This window comes from Macrotis lagotis, chromosome 2 (genome assembly GCF_037893015.1).
Source record: "Macrotis lagotis isolate mMagLag1 chromosome 2, bilby.v1.9.chrom.fasta, whole genome shotgun sequence".
NCBI lineage: Eukaryota > Metazoa > Chordata > Mammalia > Peramelemorphia > Peramelidae > Macrotis > Macrotis lagotis.
The window spans coordinates 46,528,921-46,550,862 of record NC_133659.1 but is presented as its reverse complement, the minus strand read 5'-3'; positions in this window follow the sequence as shown (position 1 = coordinate 46,550,862).

The following is a 21,942-nucleotide window of genomic DNA, read 5'->3' as shown; positions in this document are numbered from 1 at the left end:
CTGGAATCATATAGATTTGGATTCAAATTCAGTCTCAGATATCAAGCAAGTCGCTTCATCTCTGTCTTGCCTCAGATTCCTAATCTGCAAAGTAGCAATAATAATAATAATAATAGCACCTCCCTCCCAGGGTTTTCACGAATTAGATAATATTTGTAAAATGTTTACACAACGTCAGACATGTAGTGGATGCAACAAAAAAGCTTCTTTCCTTCCTTTATTCTTTTCTCTGAGAAAATTGGGAAATCATACTCTTTCTCCATTCTTGATTCAGTTACCTGAAAGATGGGGACTGGACTGGAAACCTCTGAGTTTCTTTCCAGCTGTAGTTCCATCCATTGCTACTGAAACACTTTGGGTCTCCTGGACCAGGATAGTAATAAATTACATTGTCCTTGGACCAGTTTTGCTGTTTAAAAGTTTTATCAGTGGTATGAATGAATTCAGAGATGTCATTCTTAGCATAACTATAATGGAGATGCCCAGTTCATTTGAACAAGTTAGAAAACGAGACATCTTTATTCCACAAGACCTCTGACAGCTCACCCCCCCAAAAAAAAGGAATTATTTACCAAAGTTAAAGCAATCCCAACTGTTTCCAGACTTGAGAACACCAAAAATCTGAAAGGTGAGAAAATTTAAAAAAAAACAAATAAAGGAAATAAAAATAAAATAAACCAGATACTCACTGAACCTAAGTTCACTCAGAACCAGTTTCATATATCTCATACTAATGACAGCAAGGCTGTACCAGTGAACCCAAGGATTTGAAACACAAACTTGAAACAAAATCCCATCCCCCTTCCCTCCCTCCCACTTTCCATTGACATAAAGAGCCTGGTTCCAAGCTGCAGAAACCCTTGGACCACAATAGACTTCATTGACAGCCCTCCTCCATAAAGACAAGCCAGCTGGGGGATTTGACAGACAGAAAGTAATATGGCAAGGGCAGCTAGGTGGCCCAGTGGATAGAGCACTAGCCCTGTAGTCAGGAGGATCTGAGTTCAAACGTGACCTCAGACACTTGATAATTGCCTAGCTGTGTGATCTTGAGCAAGCTTAACCCCATTGCCTTAAATAAATAAAAAAGGAAGGAATATGACAAACTACCTCAATAGTTAAATTGTGTTAAATCTCTGAACTGCTGCTACTGCTAAGTATACAATCGTATAAAACCATGTCTCTGACTGGCCAGTGTCTGGTCAGAAAATTGACAAACATGTACGTGGGACAAAACAACAAAACAGGATACCATGTATGTTGAGGGAGAGGCAAAGGGAGAAGCAAAGGCATAAGAGAATAGAAGAAAGGTGTGCCATTCAACCTGAGGGAAAGAACTCAACACCCACAGGGTTAGTTCTTTCCACACAAAAATCACTTAGGACAGGAATATAGAGGAGAAATTGTGAAGTTACTGTTTTAAGAGGAAGTTAAGACACTCTGAAGCTACCATTAAAGAGATAGAATCAGTAAGTGAAGAATAATGGGAAATCAGAGGAGGGATGGGGAAACTGAAATTAAAAAGTTCTTATAAGAAGAAAACTCAAGGACTTTGAAAATAAGAAAATACATTAGTAAGAAAAACATTAGCAAAAGATATATATATATATATATATATATATGACTTCTAGATCTAGTAAATGAGTTCAGCCATCTATAAATAATATTACAAAACAAAGAAAAATAATCCAACAATTGAGACAGAGTACCCTGGGGAATGAGGGGAGAACATAGAACCACAGCATACTGTTGCTGGATGGTAAAAAGAAAAAGAAAATTTATGCCTACGAGTCAAAAGATAATGTGATGGCAGATTTTAATAGATGTAAAAATAATAATTTGATCGTGCAATTTTATAGAAAGGAAGAACAATCTAGAAAAAGAGAAGCAAAAAAACCCTAAAAGAAAATCAATTCTCTATGCAAGCAAAATATACTGATCTTAAAGTCAGATGCAGAGATGACCTCAGAATCATAGATATCACAGAAAAAGATGACAGGATGAAAAGCTTTAGCATATTATGGAAGGAAGCAATAGAAGAGAACATCCTAGAATTTCTGCACACAGAAAATGAAATAAAAATTGAAAGAATTCATAGACCATCTCCAGAAAAAAAACTGGAAATTTTAAGACAAATATAGGTTAAATTTAACAATTTTGTGAAGAATCAAGTTCTGAAAGCGATCAAGAGAAAAAAACTTCAAATACAAAGGAAAGGAAATATGAAGAACCTAAGGCTACTCGCCAGAAAATGGGGAGAAATGGAATAATGTATTCCCAAATGCAATGGAACTCTGGATTCAGCAGACGGTAACTACATTGAAAACTTAATCATAAATGAAAAAAATGGATGTTCAATGATAAAAAGGATATTTTAAACATGTTTAGAAAGAAAAGCAGAACTGAAAGAATTATTGTGTCTTCAATACCCCAAACAACAGAAATGCAAAAACAGTGAGTAAATGGATTAGATAAAGAAAGCAATAGCAACATAATGGTAGCAAAAAGTAAAAAAAAAAATTCTTTCTAATATGCAGTAGGAGGCAGGGGTGAATGTGAAAGTCTGGTGAACATCACAATGAAAAGGTAAGTCTGGCGCCTTATACAAATCCATGTGTGACCACATGATTATCACAATAGATGCAGAAAAAATCTTCGACAAAGTACAACCTACTTTATGCTAAAAACCTAAGAAAGTAAAATCATATGACCCTTTTTTTTAATATCACAAAAAGCATCATTCTAAAACCAAAAGTAGTCCTCTTATACAATGGGGACACAATAGATTTTTCTTATGAATTTGGGAGTGGAGAAAGGATGCCACCTCATCCTATTATTATTTGATATAGAGTGAAAATGCTCATAACAATAATAACACTAAAAAAGAAATTAAAGGTATTATGATAGAAAAAGAGAAGATAAAACTATTTCTATTTGCTGATGACATGTTAATATACTGGAATATCCTAGCCAATTAGCAAAAATATTCCTTGAGACAATAGTTTCAGCAAAGTTGGGGGATAACAATATAAATCTTCAAAAATCCACACAATTTCTAAAAATAAATAACAAAATACAAACATCAACAATAAAAAAGGGAAACATCATTCCAAACAACCATAAAAATGTATCAACTACACAGGTTTCAGCCTCCCTAGGCTTGCAAAAGACTTGTATAGATCAAATTATAAAATGTTCTTTAAAGAAATAAAGAAAAACAAATAGTTGAAGGAATATTCAGTACTCATGGCTAAGCCATGCCAACATAATAAAAAAATGACAATACTTTCAAGTGAATTTATATTTTAATGAATTAACAATAAAATTATAAGGGAGATACTTTATAAATCTCAATAAAATACTAACTAAAGTAATTTGGAAAGACAAAAGATTTAGGATATGATGAAAAGAATTAAGAATGAAAATTGATTAGCAATGTTAATTCAAAGTATATAAAGCAGCAGTCACAAAAATTATCCGAAGGCAGTTAAAAATATTTCAAGGATCACTTTTTGTAATAGCTAGGAATTGGGAAAAAAGGAGAAACCCAACAATTGGGAATAGCTAAGCAAATTGTGAAACATTAACACTACTAAGCAATAAGAAATTATGGACAACTAGGTGCCACAGTGGATAGAATGCAGGACATTGAGTCAGGGAGAATCATTTCTGAGTTTAAATAGACTTCCGATACTGTGTGACCCTGGACAAATCACTAAGCCTTGTTTGCTTCGGTTTCTTCATCTGTAAAATGATCTGGAGAAGGAAATGGAAAACCACTCCAGGATGTTTGCCAAGAAAACCCAAATAGAGTAATGAAGAGTTGGATATGACTGAATAACAAAAAAAATTATATGTCTGAGGGATAAGGAGAAGCATGAAAATATCTGTATGAACTGATGCAGAGTAAAGCAAGCAGAATCAAGGAAACACTACACCTAGTAACTATAACAATGTAATTGGAAAGAACAATGACACACCAAAATTCAAAAATGAAGGTCACTAAATTGTAAAGATCAAGCAAACTTCAAATCAAAATTAAGAAAGGACAACCCCAATTCACTGATTTGGGGAGGTGGGTGGTCCACAACTGTTACCGTTGCATATGTTTTGCATATGTTTTGGTTTTTCAGTGTGTGGATTAGTTGGAATTGTTTTGGGGGGGTCTTTTGTTTATAAAACGTAGTATTTGTTATATAGGATAGCTCTCAGGGAAGGAGAAGGGCAGATATTTCAGATAACTATGACACTATAAGAAAAAAAAGACTTCAAAAAAAACTTATTTAAAAAGAATGAAAAATAATTCTGAATAAAATTTGGACAAAAGTGTCCAAAATAGAAATGGGCTATCTTAGGTGATAATGAATTCCTCATCATTTTGAGCTCTTCAAAGAGAAATAGATTCCCCCTTTGTCAAGTCAGATATAGAGGATTTTCTTGTTCCAGGGTACTGACTATCTCCCTTCCCACTTTGAGATTCTGTAATCCTGGAATTCTGGGACTGGCTACAAATAATATACTTTTCCCTACCTCCATTCAAATGCAGTCTCAGATATTTAAAATTCACAAGAACATGTAACTTATTTCTCTGAGTATCAATTCCCTCATCTGTTCCAACTTTTAGGGTTGTTGTAGATACCAAATGAGATAATAGATTAAAAGTGCCTTTCAAGCATTAATGTACTTTTTTAAAAGTCATTTACTGTAGTTACTCCAACCTCTCCATCTTTCTAATAAATGGAATTCAGTTAGAAAGGATCCTAGGGAAAATCCCAGTTTTCTATCTTTCATATTGATAAATTAAACATAAAAGTTTAATGTTTGGCAATTTATTACATAGGTTGATAAAAAGAATTTATATTTATAATAACTGAAGATGATATAAACTGTTTTTATGAAATCCTGACAAATAACATCTTGGGGAAAACTCCAGTAGCAGACAAATGGATGGGAAAAATAGATCCTCTTTCTTCACCTGCACAATGCTAATATCTTCCACTGGGTCTCTATATTGTGAAAGTTTGTAGGAAAGATGAAAGTAGCCAAGCTGTGCTCAGACAGAGGTCACTAATCTGCAGATCCAGGGCTCCTTCTGCTAAACCCTACTGCCTCTTTCTCACAGAGTTGCACTGGCACTAGCTCTAAGGGAGACCAGGAGAGTCTATTATTCAGTTTTCAATGTGAGCATTTGTACCTCAGAAATCTGCAAAGGCTACAAATCAAGGCTTGATTGTATTATTGATTATCCAGACTTAAGAGAGTGATGGAGAAAATGGTAATAATGTGGATTAAATTTTAAAATGTGTTCTTCACATATTTTTCTCCCTGGAGAGCTGGTTTTTAAACATTTACCAGCACACCTCTGCTGCCAGGGTATTCAATAGAGAGAACAATAGATCATAGCCCTAGAGATAGAAGGGACCTCAGAAGCCAGTACTCCACCCCATCTCTCTTTAACAAATGAGGAAATTGATGTCCCAAAAATTAAGCAACCTTCCTTTAAGGGAAGGGATCATTAAAGACAAGATAATAATAAATATCAGCATAGCATCTTAAGACTTACAAAGCACTTTCCTCACAGTAACCCTGTCAGGTAGGTAGAACAAACACTGTTTTTCCCATTTTAGAAGTAATGAAAGGGAATCTCATAAAGTTTAAATGACAACACCTTAGACATAGGGTTAGAATGAATTTTAGAGATGGTATCACCTAATCCCTCTTTTTTTTTTAAATTTTATCATTTATTTTTAACATTCTTTTCTTTTCAGATTTTAAGGTTTCAGATTCTCTCCCTCTCTCTGACCTCTGCCCCATCCACTGAGAAGGCAAGCAATATCATATCAATTATACATGTGAAAACATACAAAATATATTTCCATATTATCCATATCACAAAAATAAATAAATAAATGAAGCAAGAAAATTCTCTTTCGGTTTGTTCTCAGAGCTCCTCACTTCTCTCTCTGTAGGTGGATACCATTTTTTTCATCATGAAGCCTTTGAAATTGTCTCAGATCTTTGCAATGTTCAAAGTAGCCAAGTCTTTCATCATTATAATATTGCTGATACTGTGCAAAATGTTCTCTTTTGAGCCTTCTCACTCCATTTTGCACCAGTTTCTAGGGTCTTGCCATGTTTGGTTTTTTTCCCTAAAACCACTCCTCTTCATCATTTATTTGATCATCTGAAAAATGTTCTAAATCACTATTGATCAGATAAATGCCAATTAAAACATCTATGAAGTACCATCTCATGCCTATCAGAAATGTCAAATACTGGAAAGGATGAGAGAAAATAGATTATATTAATGAATTGTTGGTGGAGTAGTGAACGAGTTCAATCATTTTGGAAAACAATCTGGAATTTTATCAAAAGGACTATAAAACTGTGTATATCCTTTGATCTAGCAATAATGCAATAATGTACTCTGACAATGTCTCCCAAAGTGATCAAAAAAAGGAAAAGGACTTATAAAAGCATATATATATATATATATATATATATATATATATATATATATATACATGTATATATAAATGTATATACACATATATATATATACATGTATATACACAAATATATATATATATATATATATATATATATATATATATATACACACACATATAGCAGCTCATTTGGCGGTGACAAAGAACTAGAAATTAGAGGGATGCTCATCATTTGAGGAATGGCTGAACAAGCTGTGGCACATGATCAAGATGCACTATCCTAAAGTAAATATACAAGGAGATAAAAATTTAGTATACAAAAAGGCAAAAGACATTTTTTTTTTTGCTGTCAGGGAGCTCATAGTATAAAGTGGGAGACATAAAAATGCAATACAATACAATATAAAAAATAATAATCAACCAAAGAAAGATTTAAGGGGGATTGATAAAGGCTTTTTGTAGAAGCTGGGACTAGAATAGTCATATACTTAATAAGACAGCTAAGATTGTATCCAGGTATTTCAGACAACAAGTACCAGTGGTCTTCCTGCTATGTCAGGCTGGCTTTTCTCAGTGAGGTGGGTTACATTTCTGGATAAAAGAGCCATTTCTTTATCCTTATTCACCATTAGATTAGAGAAAATCCAGAGGTACTGACATTTACACCTAACTATTTCGTTCCTATGAGTTCACTGAGATAGTCATCTGAATGTACCTAATTCTTCCAGTGATATAACAGCATGAGCTCAGTTTGGCTCTCTTTTTAATTAGCCTGTTTCATAAAAATTAAAATCTACTTTTCACAAAATATCATAATTCATTCATCTATTCACCTGTAAAAATAGAATGTTTAAGGTTGTCGCTTTTTTGGAAGAAAAGCAATGGACAATTTTTTAAGTACATAAAAATTATAATTATTCACTTTATTTTTCCAAGGTCTCTAAGAACTCAAAAAAAGGCAGAACAGATTTTCTTGGACTATATAAAAGAAATTAACTTCCCAGATTAATATAGTGCTTGCCAAGTTTTAGTTTAGAGTGATTTTTTATAACCGAGTTATAAAAGTCCTGAAAATACCATGGGGACCTAGAATGGAAAATCTAAAAGACCTCTGAATGGGTCTGCTGCAATGTAGTTGATGAGAACTTAAATGCCAGAACACATGGCAGGTTTGCTCTCCTAATGGTGAAATAAGGGACAGATCCTACTCATATGGTGGAATAAGCGATATATTTTATGGTGTTCATATAATTTTGAAAAGTATGCTGTAGGATATTCTGTAAAACTTTATTTGGAACTATGGGAGTCTGAAAGACTCAGTGGTTGGTAACAGACTCCCTCTGCCAAAATCTCAGGAGTCCCTGAGATGAAAATTCAAAATTGTAACAATAACACAAACATTATATACTTAAATATTATCTGTCCACGAGGAGTTCAAAGAACCATAGTGAACAGAACTTTAATTTAGTTAAGCAAATTCACCAGTCTTAGAGCAGTAGTTCTCAAAGGGTGGTCCAGGGACTCCTGGGGCTCCCCAAAACTCAGGAGCTCCAGAAGGTCAAAGTGATTTTCATAACAATACTACATTGTCCTAATTATGAATAGGGTAAGTGTCAATAGATATGTCACATAAACAAATACTTTTTTATATCCTCTACATTTTATAAGAGTAAAAAGGGATTCTGAAATCAAAAGACTTGAAAACTGTTGATTTATAGAAACCATGAAAGTAGCAGTGATCCAGAGAACAAACCATGGATTCTGAATGCAGAGCATATGTTAGCTTTAAAAAAAACAACTTCTATTATATTTTTCCTGTCTTTTTCATGTTGTTCCCTTTAATTCTAATTCCTCTTTCACAACATGACTGATACATAATTATGTTAAACATGATTGTACATGTAGAACTTTTACCAATTTGTTCACCACCTTAGGGAAGGGGGAAGGAAGGAAGGGTGGTAGAATAAATTTGTAAAAGGACAAATGTTAAAAAGCTACCTTTGCATGTATTAATTAAATAAAATTTCAATAAATTAAAAAATTAAATAATTTCAATAAAGTAAAAAAAAAATAGTAGTGATAGAAGGATGTTGGAGGGTTCAGATAAGACCTGAGTTTACTCTGAGCAAAGCTTCCCTAAGCCTCAGTTTTAAACCCATCTACAAAATGGAGATTAAAAATACCTGATATGACAGACAGTAAAATGAAAATGAAAAATATATATATATATATATAACTATTCTTGGAGATTGGAAACCTGGGCTCAAATCCCACCCTCTATATGACCTTGGGCAAGTCATTTGATCTTCAATCTGCCTTAGTAAATGGAGATTGCTCATCAGTGATTCTCACTATCAGTAAAATCACAGATCAAGAACAATGATGACAATGACACCAGTGAAGATGATACTTCACAAGGTTGTTATATGGATCAAATAATATGATGGTTATAAAGCAGTTTACAAAACTTAAAGCACTATAAATGTCAGCTATCATTTCCCCATTTTATATATTATTTATGGGAACAAGCCATGGCACATGTTGAGAATAGATTTATTGAAAAAGGTCTACAGTTGATTCAACTGGACCACAGGCATAGCTATTTAGGAAGAGGAGGAAAGAGGAAAAGAGAACAAAGGAGATAGGACAAAGGGGAGGGGAGGGGAGGGAATGGGAGGAAGGGCACAGAAAAAAGACATCAGGATGCATTTTGTCAAAAAGACACATTAAATTCATAAATCTAGCTGAAAGACTAATAGCAAGACTAAGGATTGAATAGAATATTCCTATCAGTGAATCATTTCTGTAGAAATGGTCTAACATGGAAGCATGGAAGTCTGGATTTAAGGTTATAAATTTCCTTTGCTATCACCTAATCTAGCTCTCATTTAATAGATGAGGAAACTGAGACCCCAAGGTCACACAAAGTCAAATTTGAACTCGGGACTTCTGATTTTCATCATTTTAAGTCATTTACTCAAGGGAAAATAAAGAGATATGGAATTTAAAGTTTACAAAGTACTTTGCATGGATTGTCTCTTTTGATTCCTTCTAACAACAGTGAGAGTTGGGTATTATTATTATCCCCAGTTTTAGAGATGTGGAAATAGAGGTTGGAAAAAGTTAAATAACTTACCCAAGATCAAAAGCTACTAAGTGTCTGAGACGGGATTATGAATTCAGGTCTTTCTGCTTTCAAGTAACACTGTAGACATTGTTCCAATTATCTGTCTCAAAGTCATGGAATCACAGATCCAGACAAGGAAATGACTGAGTTCCATGGATTCCAACCCTTTCTTTATAGGAAATAGGAAACAGAGGACCAGGAAAGTAAAGGGGACTTGTCCGTGATCACACAAGTCATAACTGTCAGGCCCAGATTTCAAACTCAGTCCTCCATTATTCAAAGGCCAGAACTCTTTCCACCATAAAATTCCAACTCCTAGCTAAATGGAACAGGGGAAGGGGAGTATTTGCTTTGCTCCAAGACCATTCAAATCTATGATCTGCAAGGATACTGGTGATGCTAAAAAAAAAAATCACAGATGAAAAAAATTGTCTTAGTGAAAAATGACAAACTCTTACCCACACATTGGTTCTGGTTTCCCAATGGCCTATTCTGCAGCAATCCTATTTCACATGAATGAGTGTTTCCTTGGACAGGCCAATTCCATTTGATAAATATCCAGGAAGACTGGGACACACACAAACATACCAGCATCCAGTATGATTTCTAAAAAACTGAATCATACTCCAAAGAAAATCAAGGACTGCTGTATCTTGTTCAACATTTTTCACTGCCATTGAATACATTACCAAAAATAATAATAATAATGGAAGACAGTTAAGCCTCTAAATTGCCTAATGCTCTTCTAAAATTACTCTTCAATTATGCTGAAATTAAACACTTGAGCCCTGACAATCAGGAATGAGCCACCGATGAATCACAGGTGCCATTTTATCATAAGTAACTTTGCTATTTTGAGGGTTTCCTGCATGGATCTCATTGCTGGAGACTTTTGGACAGTGGCAGAGGCTGATAGTGCATTCTAATAGAGATGTGTCAATGCTTAGAGTAAGCAAAATCCTTACTCAAAGTCAAGCAAGGCCAGGGGATTTTGTTGTATATGAGGGAGAGGGAAAAGAAAAGGGATTTAGCAAAATTGGGAGGCCTGGTGGCCAGGGTTTAGGAAAGAAGGTCAAGGTAGCTGTGCAATAAAGGAAATTGGAGATTAGACATTGAGGACAAGAGAAGGAAGGTGACCAGAAAAGGCCTAGGAAATGGTGCCATTTGTTCCCTCATTGACTTTTTCTTTCTGAGAGGAAAGAAACTATTACTGACAGATTTCAGTTCCCTCTGAGGTTTTTAGATTAGAGACTTTTCAAACATCACTAACCATTGAGAAGATTGAAGGTCAGTTATTTGTTTGGTTGGCTGTTTTCCATGCTAATGCTTTTGGTTGGAAACAGGTAACAAGAAGACAGCATATGGGAGCCTGGCCTAAATCTGGAATACTTGGTCTGAATGCAATGAAAATAGATGTAAGCCATCTAAGCTTTCACAACTTGACAACTTGGTGCTAGACTCGTAGTCTGGAGGACATGAGTTCAAATCCTACTTTAGATATCTTCTTTGAGACTCTACACATGATGCTTCACCAGTCTCAGCTTCTTCATCTCTAAAGTGGGAGTTCCTAATAGCCCCCTTCCTCACAGGATCATTGTGAGTATTAAATGATATAACACATATAAAGTTGTTGGCGAATCTTAGAATGTTTTAAATCTGTATGGTATAACCCCTTCCAATGTGCCCTACATTTCACCCAGACTGGCTTCATTGCTGCTCTCTGTATATCGGATTCCAGTTGCCATCTCTACACCTTCTCTTAAAATTCCTGTCAAAGATAAAATAGGTGCCACTCCTTTCAAGAACCATTCTCCTAGGCCCCCAACTGTTAGTGTTTTGCCCAAAGTATTTTCTGCTCAAATCATATTGTATTTTATTTACCTGTAAATATGTTATTTTTCCAAATAGAATATAAGTTTTTTGAGACCAGGAACTACTTAACTTGACTTGTTTTCATCAGAACATAATAGATGCTTGATTAATACAAATTGATGTGAAAAAAGAAAACAAATTCTTAATAATTCTAAATATTTCAAAGTTGAACCGACACCAAGTAGTTTAAGGGAGTAGGGGGCCAATTCCTCTATGCCAGATGCTCTAAGTACTTTGCAAATATTACTTAATGTGATCCTCACAAGATCCCTAGAAGGTGCAATTATTATTCTCATTTTACAATTAAGGAAACTGAGACTGACAGAGATAAAGTAACTTTCCTAGGGTCAAACTGATGCTATGAATCTGGATTTGAACATAGTTCTTCCTGATTCTAAGTAACCTACTTTTACTGAAATGTTGCAATTCTAAATGCTATTCCTATCTATATAAAAGAATTTATATTATAAAAGAATTTTATCTCACTATATATATCTATATTTTATCTATCTCTATATAAGAATTTATGAGATAATTTAAAAAAATATTGGTGGGAGGGTAGCTGGAGAAGGAATGCAAAGGAGAGGGAGAGACCATGGCAGTGATTTCCTCTAATCTCAGATTCACATTCTGTGGAGCTCATGGCCAGCTGCAATTCTAGTCCCCAGTTCCTATTGTGCTTTGTCTTGTTTTGGGCTTGGTTTTAGAAACGAGGGATTGTCTTTGGGTTTTTTTCTGTTACCACCCTCTCTCGCTCAACTTTTGGATAGACTTAGCAGTTTGCAAAAGAGAGAATTCAGGTTTTCTTTTTTAATTCTATCCTGTTGCCCTGAAATCACTAGACACAGTCTTTATTTTCTCACAAAGATGCCAACTCCTAATAAACATTTTAAAATTAGTTTTCACAAGTAAACCCATAGGAGTTTCAAAATACTAAAGGAAAGATTACTAAACTTAGATATCTTTTCAATATTGGCCTTCTTCATCCCTGACAGTAAACAGAGAAATTAGACCTTATTTTTTTCTTCATTTCTATGTCTTCTTTCCTGTCACATGTTCTTCTAGAATCTTCTGAGTAAGGGATTCATTTTGTTCTGCATCAGATGCTGAATCAAGTTCTTAGTTTTCGAGCTGAGGAAGATTAACCTATTAGGACGTCTGAGTCTTTGAGTGCTTTCTAGTTTTTCGTGAGTCTATAATTTCAGTGCTCATAGGAAACACTTCTTTGAAAAATTAAAAAGTTTTACTTTTGTTTCAGAGTCATAATCATTTCTGCATGTACCTTCCCCACCACCTAGTGCCCAAAGTGAACTATTCTTTGTGGGGGAAAAATCATTTAAGGAAAATAAAGCAACACAGTGACTGTCTGAGAGTCTATGTAACGTTATGCGTCTGTAACCTCTGTGCCAAGAAGATGGAAGTATGTTTTATCATATGAGCTCTGGGACCAATATTAGTCATGACAATTATACAGTCTGGTTTTCTTTTTGTGTATATTATGCATCCATTTAATACATTGTTCTCTTGGTTCTGCTTACTCTACTATGTCAGTTCATAAGGTCTTCCCAAATTTATTGAAATTCCTTTTATTTTTGGCCAATGTATTATTATAGAATCTCTTATAGAGCATTATTTCATTACATTCATGTTCCATTTTTGTTCAACTGTAAACTGTCAACCAATCTATCAGTTTCTAGTCTTGTTGCCATAAAAATGATTCTGGGAATATTTTGGTATCTATGAAAGCTTTGATTTTCTTTAGCAGTAAAATCTCTGAGTTGGACTTGGAGTCAGGAGGACATGAGTTCAAATCCTACCTTAGAACTCCCAATTTGAGACTTTGAGACCACCAAACTGCCTTATGTCTTTTATAAGACCAAAAACCAACATTAGAGGTTAAATAATATGCCCAATGCTTTAAAAATAAAAATTATAAACAGTAAATAATGTGGAAAAAAATGTGCTTCAGATGATCAGTAATAATAGAAGTTCATTAACAATTAAATGATTTTCTTTTATAAGAATTTCCATTTGATTGTAAGCAAATTGAGGTCAGAGTCTGTCTTTTACCTCTTTTCGCATATCCAGCACTTGGCAAAATGCCTAACACATGCTCTACTGAACACATGTTTATTGATTAATTAATAATTCCAAATTCAGAATAAAATTAGACCAATTCTCAGTTCTGCTAATGGTGTGACTGTTTTCTTTTTACTTCTTTTGTCATCTTTGCCAATTTATTGGGTAGGAAATGAAACTTCAGGTTTGTTTAATTTGCAATTTTCTTATTACTAATCATCTGAAGCACATTTTCACCATATTCTTACAGTTTTCAATTTTTCTTTTTAAAACTTTGTGCATATTATTTGGCCACTAATGTGTTTGGAATGGTGTTTGGACCTTATAGAAGACATAAGGCAGATAGGTGATACAGTGGATAGAGCAATGGGCCTGACATCAGGAAGACATGAGCTCAAAACCAGCCTCAAGCATTAATTGTGGAGTCCTGATAAAGTCACTTAACTTCTGTCTGCCTCACTTTCTTCAGCTATAAAAAGATAATAATAATATTATCACCTGACTCCAAGTACTACTTTAAGGATAATGAGATAATTGTAAAGTTCTGGCACAAAGTAGGCATTTTGTAAAGCCTTTTTTCTCCCAATAACTCCATCATACATTGGTGTCACTTACCTTTATGTCTTAGATATCAGACGTTACAATCTCATAGCTAGAGGGAATGTCTGGGGACAGGTGAAAAAACTCCTTCTATAAAAAGAACATTTCAATATTACAGTCTAAGAAAGATTCCTTGCATACTGATTATTGATTATTGATGGTATTTAGGGTTGGAAGACCAATGTTTGAGTCTTATCTCTGCTGCTTAATACCTATGTAATTGGGCCAATCATTGAACTTTGCTGTGCCTCAGGTTTCTCATCTCTAAAATGGTAGCTTAGAATTAGGTATCATTAAATTAAATATCTCTAAATGTTATTAAATATTAAATTACTATGCCCTAGGATTGTTTCTGGGATTCCTAAATCTCTATCTATAATCCTGATACTTCTTCAGGGTTCCAGATGCATAGTTACTTACAAGATATCTCTATATAGATATTCCACCACTATCTCAAACTGAAACACTTCTTTAAAAAATTAAAAAAATTATATCTTATATAAAAATTATTAAATTATTATTAAAAATTATAATCTCCATATAGATATTCCACCACTATCTCAAACTGAACAAATTCCAAACCAAGTCCAGTGTCTTTTTCCTCCAAATATTATCCTTCTTTCTATTTCCTGAATGTCTCCAGTCATTCTTTGTACTGAACTCTATGCAGACTATCACCTCTACTCATCCTAATCCTAAAAGATGGAGATACTTTGCATTTAGATTGTCTTTGGCCTTAGGTCTTTTAGTCCAAGACTCTTCTGGGACATTTTCAGATATGACACAATGCTTCCATTTCCAGATCCCTTTAATAAATTGCCTTCCTCCATTAGGAAATAAAAGGGGACTATGTTGCTGGTCTTTATTTGTATGTTGAATTTTCAATGTCATATTTAACAACAGGAGCAGCTAGGTGGTTCATCCTATAGAACATCAGTCCTGAGTTCAAATGTGACCTCAGACACTTAGCTAATTGTATGAACCCAGACAAGTCACTTAATACTGTAAGTTTCCTCACCTATAAAATGAGTTGGAGAAGGAAATGATAAACCACTCCAGTATCTTTTCCAAGAAAATGTTGAATTGGGGGGGCACAAAAAATCAAAAACAACTGAAATGACTGAATAGATGTTTAATAAATACTATCTAGTTTATCTTTTGATTAATTATTTTTATCATTTATTGTGGCTTCCATATTTCAAAACTAAATGTTCTCTTTGGTTATTGTCTCTCCTCATTACTCATAGTCTGACTCTGTAAGTATATCTTTCATCCATCATCTCTCCTCCATTTCTATCAATAGCCATCACTGCTATACTCTCACTATCACTGCTAGTATTCCCTTCTCCACAAACTACCTTGGAATTAGTTTGTATTTAATTTTTATTAAGTTGTAGATATACACATTATTTTTCTTGCAAGAATGTGTAATTATGGATTAGGGACTGTTTCATTGCTATTTTTGTATCTCCAACACCCAACTCAGTGCTTGGCAAATAGAAATAATTGATGATAGATTGGCTTATCAATCCCTCTCTTTGCCTTCCCAAGAACTTTCCTCTTTCTCAATCCTTTCTTCATACTTCTACTAAGTTTATGGTCCTTGTTATTCAAATATAACCTAATTTCCTATTTTGATAATATAATTTATCTATTATTGTTATTAATTTTGCAAACATCAAATAATATGAACACTTCCGTGTATCAAAACCACAAAAATTATATGTAAAATTATCTATTGTCCATTATATATATAGTTTAAATATCTTTGTCTGCTACCTGGTTACCTTCGCATTTTTTCAAGCCTATCTCCTATTACTCCTTTTTTTATCCATGAACTATGAATCTAGTTTTTCCCACTTGGAAGATCAAAAAGAACTAGTTTATGCAGAAAATACAACCTGAAAATCTCTGCACCTCTCCCTTTGACTCTGAACTACCTTTCAGCTTCCCGATTGAAATAGCTTGGTATAAGGAAGTAAGGATTGCATTTCAAGTGAAAGAATCTGGGCTTCAATTTTGATTCTGCTCTTTATTATCCTTGACTTGTCTATCTTGTCTACTGCCCTTCCCATTCTTAACATGCCCCAGACTTTCCCACCTCCATGGCTGCACTCTTTGATCATTATTTCTGATGTCTACAATGCTTTCTCATTCCTTCACTTCCTTCTACCTATTAAATTCTTACTTATCCTTTAAAGTTGCACAAAATTCAAAAATCAAAAATTAATAAATTGGAAAAAAGAATCAGAAATCATAGAATTTCAGAACTGGAAAGGGACTCTGATCTCTCATACCCCTCTAAAAAAAAAAGAAAAGAAGGAATTCTCTCTTGGAGAGGTAGGCAACCAGTGAACAGCATCTGGAGTCACAAAGATATTTAATCAAATCCAGCCTCCAAAAGTGACAACCTGTGTCACTCCAGGAAGGTTATTTCAACACTTGCCCTCAGTTTCCTTATATGTAAAATGAAGGGGATAGAGCTAATTTTTTATAAAGTCTTCCAGTTCTCAATCTATGTCCATGAGGCATTTCCAAGAAGTGGTCCTCCAGACTTTGCTTGAATTGATCAATTATCATTTAATAAGTAGTTACTAGATGATGTATATTATGCTTCAATGAGCCCAATGCCCCCTAAGGCAGTCCATTTGACTTTAAGGTTGCTCAAATATTAGGGAGTTTATTTATTTGCTTTTTCTGTAATCAAGTCTTTACTGACTTCTTTGAAAGATCAACCTATTGTTCATTATTCTGTCCTCTGAAGACAAACAAAAGCAAGTTTGATTCCTTTTACACATGACAACAACCCTTCATACATTTGAGCACACAAACTATCATTCTCCCTCTCCAGAATCCTCTGATGCTCATTTTTCAATCTCTTAAACTAATATTCTTATGGTATGTTCTCAAATATTTTTACTCTCTTGTCTTGCTCTTCATTGTCTCTATTTCCCCATTTGATAACAATTTTCCATCTTGAATCCTTTATGACATTTTGTTTTGAAACTCTATAATTTGCTTATTATCTCTGTATAATATTTATCTTTACATCTACCTCATCTGTTTTTCCTACCTGCATTATATTGGAAAGGTTAGTTTTCTTAAAAAACTAGTAAAAATGAAGATATTGGTCTAGGTTACTTTTATGGTCCATTTCCCTCCTATAAGACTCCAAATGCTAACCTTTGGTACTTCTTTCAAAGCTTAGCTGTGTACTGCACATAGTAGGCAATCAATAAATGTCTGCAGCTTCAAATTCAAGCCTGTATTACTTAGCCAAGTTGAATAGAGCCAAAAGAAAATCAACATGGTTCACAATATAAAATGCATTCAATTACATTACTTAATTATTTCACTTTCACAACTTTTATGCCAGCTCAATGTGGTACAAACGAAGTAGAGAGTTGGCAACTGTGTGGTGATTGTACACAGTGCTGACAAAGAGCTTGGAGAATGTAGGCCAAAAAAAGCAACAAACCAAACAAAAACACAATGTCTTTTCTTCTCCAAGCTGGGTAAATTTTGGACAAAAGCTAGTTTGGGGGCTTGAATTATCCAGATAAACAAGAATCTGAGGGACTGTAAGAGTTATTGGCTTTAAAGATTACTTTATTCCAATTTATGAAATTCAGTCCTTCAATGTTGTTTGCAAAGCATTAGGCTTGAACCAGAAAGTTTTGGCCTATCTGGAGCTGTACATCTGCCACCTATAATACAATCATTTGTCTCATGGAAAGACCTGGCAAAGAGAGGAGAACAAGAGTAGATGATTTGGATGCTGCAGTCTACACCTGTTTCCAACTGAAACACACTGAGCAAATGACTGTTTTCAGAACTAATGGAGAAAGTTAAACTCAATGACAGAAGAAAGAGAGGTCATGCCATGCCAAGAGATGCCTGGGATATGGGCTTTATGGAGATTCCAGGTCAGGGGAAGGAGCATCCACTGGACACTAATGCTATTAGAAGCTATAAGCCAGAATTCCATCAGTGTACAGGTACCAATATGTTTCTTGGCCAGGAACACCAGTGTTCCAGCTAATGAGATTGGTCACTTTAGAGAGGTCATCCAAGATGTCATACACAGAATAGGTCATCATATTCAAGTACAACTGCAACAGAGACAGAGCAAAGAGCTGCCTCTGAGGAGTACCTTGTCTCTTTAAAGATCTTATTTACTAGCTCTGCTCTTTCCGTAGTTGATTCTTAGTTCTTGTCCTCCTTAATCAAAATAAGACCAAAATGACATCAGTATGTTAGAGACAAATGACAATGTGTCTGACTGTGGCTGATCAGACCACTACAAGCTCAGAATGCTCTACCACAGGTAGGGCACAGATACTCCATGTGAACACCTTGGGAGAGTATTCTAAACTTACATTATGTTACAGATTGATGAAGAATGATACGGTTCGGTTTCTCCCTCATTTTGACATGATTTTTAGAACATTTTCTTGCATTCTTCATTTTCTTGCAACTCCTACATCATCCAGCCCGTGTCTCTACAGACAATCTGTTCTACTTTTCGATTTGAATTGGCCAGGTATCTGCCACTAGTATTGGCTACTTATTGTAAAATTCACTCAATTCTGACTCAGTTAAAAGAAATTTAGTCTAGATAATAGCTGGTGGTATTTCTGACTTTGTTCATTTTTATTTTTATTGAGAAACTCTCTCACAGTGCACATAATTTTTCAAATATTCAAATGAACATATAAATTCATTGACTTGAACATTCCCCATTTCTGGGTCATTTGACCAATTAATATGGACTAGATTTTTTTCCAAACTTGAAGACGCTTTTAAAAAAAGATGAATTATTCTAGAACTGAAAAGGACGCTAGAGTTCTTAGTCCAACCTCCTCATTTTATAGAGGAGGAAAGTGAGTCCCAATGAGGGTAAAAGACTTGTATAAGGTCTCCCAGCTACTTAGTGGTAGAGCTAGAATTCCTGATTCCAGGCCAGTGCTCTTTCCTCACTATTCAATGTTACCTCTCCAATGAACCCCTTTGACTGAAATAAGTTCTTAACATTTATAGACAGCAGTGAAATATGAAGGAGAAACTGATTCAAAAAGCCCCATTTGTTGTGGTAAACAGGTATATTAACTGTTCACACATGGGGCTTTTGATTAAGTCTTATATGCAGACTTTGCCAGAAAATGGTTTATTGGTTTTCTATTTTTTAATATTATCACAAGTGACCCAAGTCAATAAAATAGCATAATAGCTCAAAAAAAAAGATGAATTATGCATCAGAACAAATACAGTTGAATCTTCAAGATGAGAAAGCCAGGAGACCCAAAAGTAAAACCTGATGAATTAATAATGGAGACCGCTAATCCATTGGTTCAGTATCTATCCTTGCTATACTCCATTCTTCAGCATGATCCGAAAATTGCCATATGAGTATGAGTTTTGTGAACCACTCAGTGATTTCCTTCTGCTGTAAAAATTCTGGTGCTCCCTACCTTGCTATTTATCAATTTTCAACAAGCAATGAACATCTAAGCTTCCTAGACAAGTGACCAACAGAAGGAAGTATAGGAAGGATTTTATTTATCTTTACTTATGATGGGTTATGGAATTACAAAGTGACAGAAGATCTGCTAAGAACAATTATTCTGCCTTCTGTAGCCATGCAAAAAGTCAGAGAACTAAGTAATACTTGGAACAAAGTAAAGAGTCTGACATGTATGATTTTTGTTGTTCAGTAACTTAGTCATATCTGACTCTACATGGTAATTTGGATTTTCCCATAGGGTTTTCTTGGCAAAGTTACTTTTCCAATGTGTCCCCATTTTAAGATGAGGAACTGAGGCAAATAGTGGTTAAGTGACTCATCCAGGTTCATACAGCTAGTAAGTACCTGAGGTCTGAGTAAACTCAAATCTTCCTAGTCCAGGTCCACTGCCCTATCCACTGTACCATATGTAACTGAACCATGCTCTTATATCCCTTGTAGGAAATATCAAAATTAATGGAAAATAAATTACCTATTTTGGGACAAGGACAAGCTAACTTTGTTGTCCAGTTAAACCTACCTTGAGAGGATTGGAGTCAGAAAGTAACAATGTATTGTATTGACAAGGGAAAGGGGCTAAAAGCACCAAGTTTTTCCAAAAGAAATTCAGTTTAAAATCTAGAGAGCAAGTAGATAAATCAACACACAAATTAAAACTAGAAAGGAAAATGAGAATCAAAACATCCAAGATATTACAAACCTCAATAAATGGCAGGATACACAGAGACAAGCTTAAGTATCATAGATCTCTCAGAAGAAGTAAATTCAACAACTTAAACATCATAATGCAATAAATAAGCAAGAAAATTTTCCAGAATTTATGAATACAAAAACCAGCACCAATTAGAAGACACCACATATCACCTCTAGGGACCATACAAACAACCACAAAAAATCTTATGCTTCAAATTCAAGACAAGTTGTGGTTACATTTAACAAGTTTAATGACAAAAAAAAGCAAATTCTGCAAATAACTGTGAGAAATATTTTCAAATATAAAAGAAAGACAATATGAATAACACGACTATTCTGTACCCATTAGAAACTTCAGAAAAGAATATAATGAAATGTTTTGAAAAGCAAAAAAAGCTCAAGATATATTTTGACTGTTGTGGCTCCATGTTAAAAATACGTTGCCTCAAAAGAAGAAAAGTCAGAGCTCTTGGGGGCAGCTGGCATCAAGAAGGATGCAAGGATACGATTGCAGAGAGGAGATCTCATGGCAAATTTCTTTTGCAAGGCAAATGGGGTTAAGTGGCTTGCCCAAGGCCACACAGCTAGGGAATTATTAAGTGTCTGAGACTGGATTTGAACCCAGGTAGTACTCCTGACTCCAGGGCTGGTTTTTTATCCACTATGCCACCTAGCTGCCCCACCATGGCAAATTTAAAAAGAAAATGATCATGAGAAAGTGGGGAGTAGAATTATGATACTACTTAGAGAATATTCTAGTAGGAAGTTATTCTTCTACATTCATTACTATATTCATTAACTGATAGTTCTCAGAAATCCTAAAAAACAAAGATGGGGGGAAGGGAGAGAAAAAGCAAGATCTACAAAAGTGATAGCAGAATTGACTAGAAAAAGGAGCTCAAACTTGGTTGCTCAAGCTTTAAAATGTCAAAAGCATGAGGAACACAAATAGACTAAAGAAGGAATGAATAAGTATACAGATTAACGAATCAAAAAAAAAAGTTTAAAATAAGTAGAAACCAAAGAGAATGAGTGAAGAGAACAAGGTAAAGAAATCCTTCTTAGGAAAAAAAAAAAAGGTCTGAGAGGGAAAGAATCTAAGAAAAGAAATAATTTGCAAGGGAGTGGTAAAGGAGGAATTTTCTTTAATTAATCACTTTAAAAAAGGGAGGGGGGAAGGGGGAAAGGAGAGGAGGATTAGATAACTAAATAAAAGAAAAAATAAATTAATAAGTTTAAAACTCTAGAAGTGGGGAAAAGGTTGGCAAACAGTTAATGTGTGAGGACAGGAGCAGAGATAATGGGGGTAGGAAGCCAGCTTATAGAAACTGGCTTACTTTAAAGTAGATTGAGTAAAACCATTCATAGGGACAAAAAACTGAAATAAGAGAGGAAGGAAATAAAGAAATATCTTCATTCTAGTTTGGACTTTTCATCCAATGATACAAATACCAAACTCCTCTTTGCCTGCTCATGTTATACTACTCTTCTCAATATCCTTTCATCAGTTTGCCACAGGGGTTTAAGTCAACATCTCCATGATACCAATGGAGCACTCTTACTGCCCACTGTTCTTCCCTCACCCTTACCATATCACA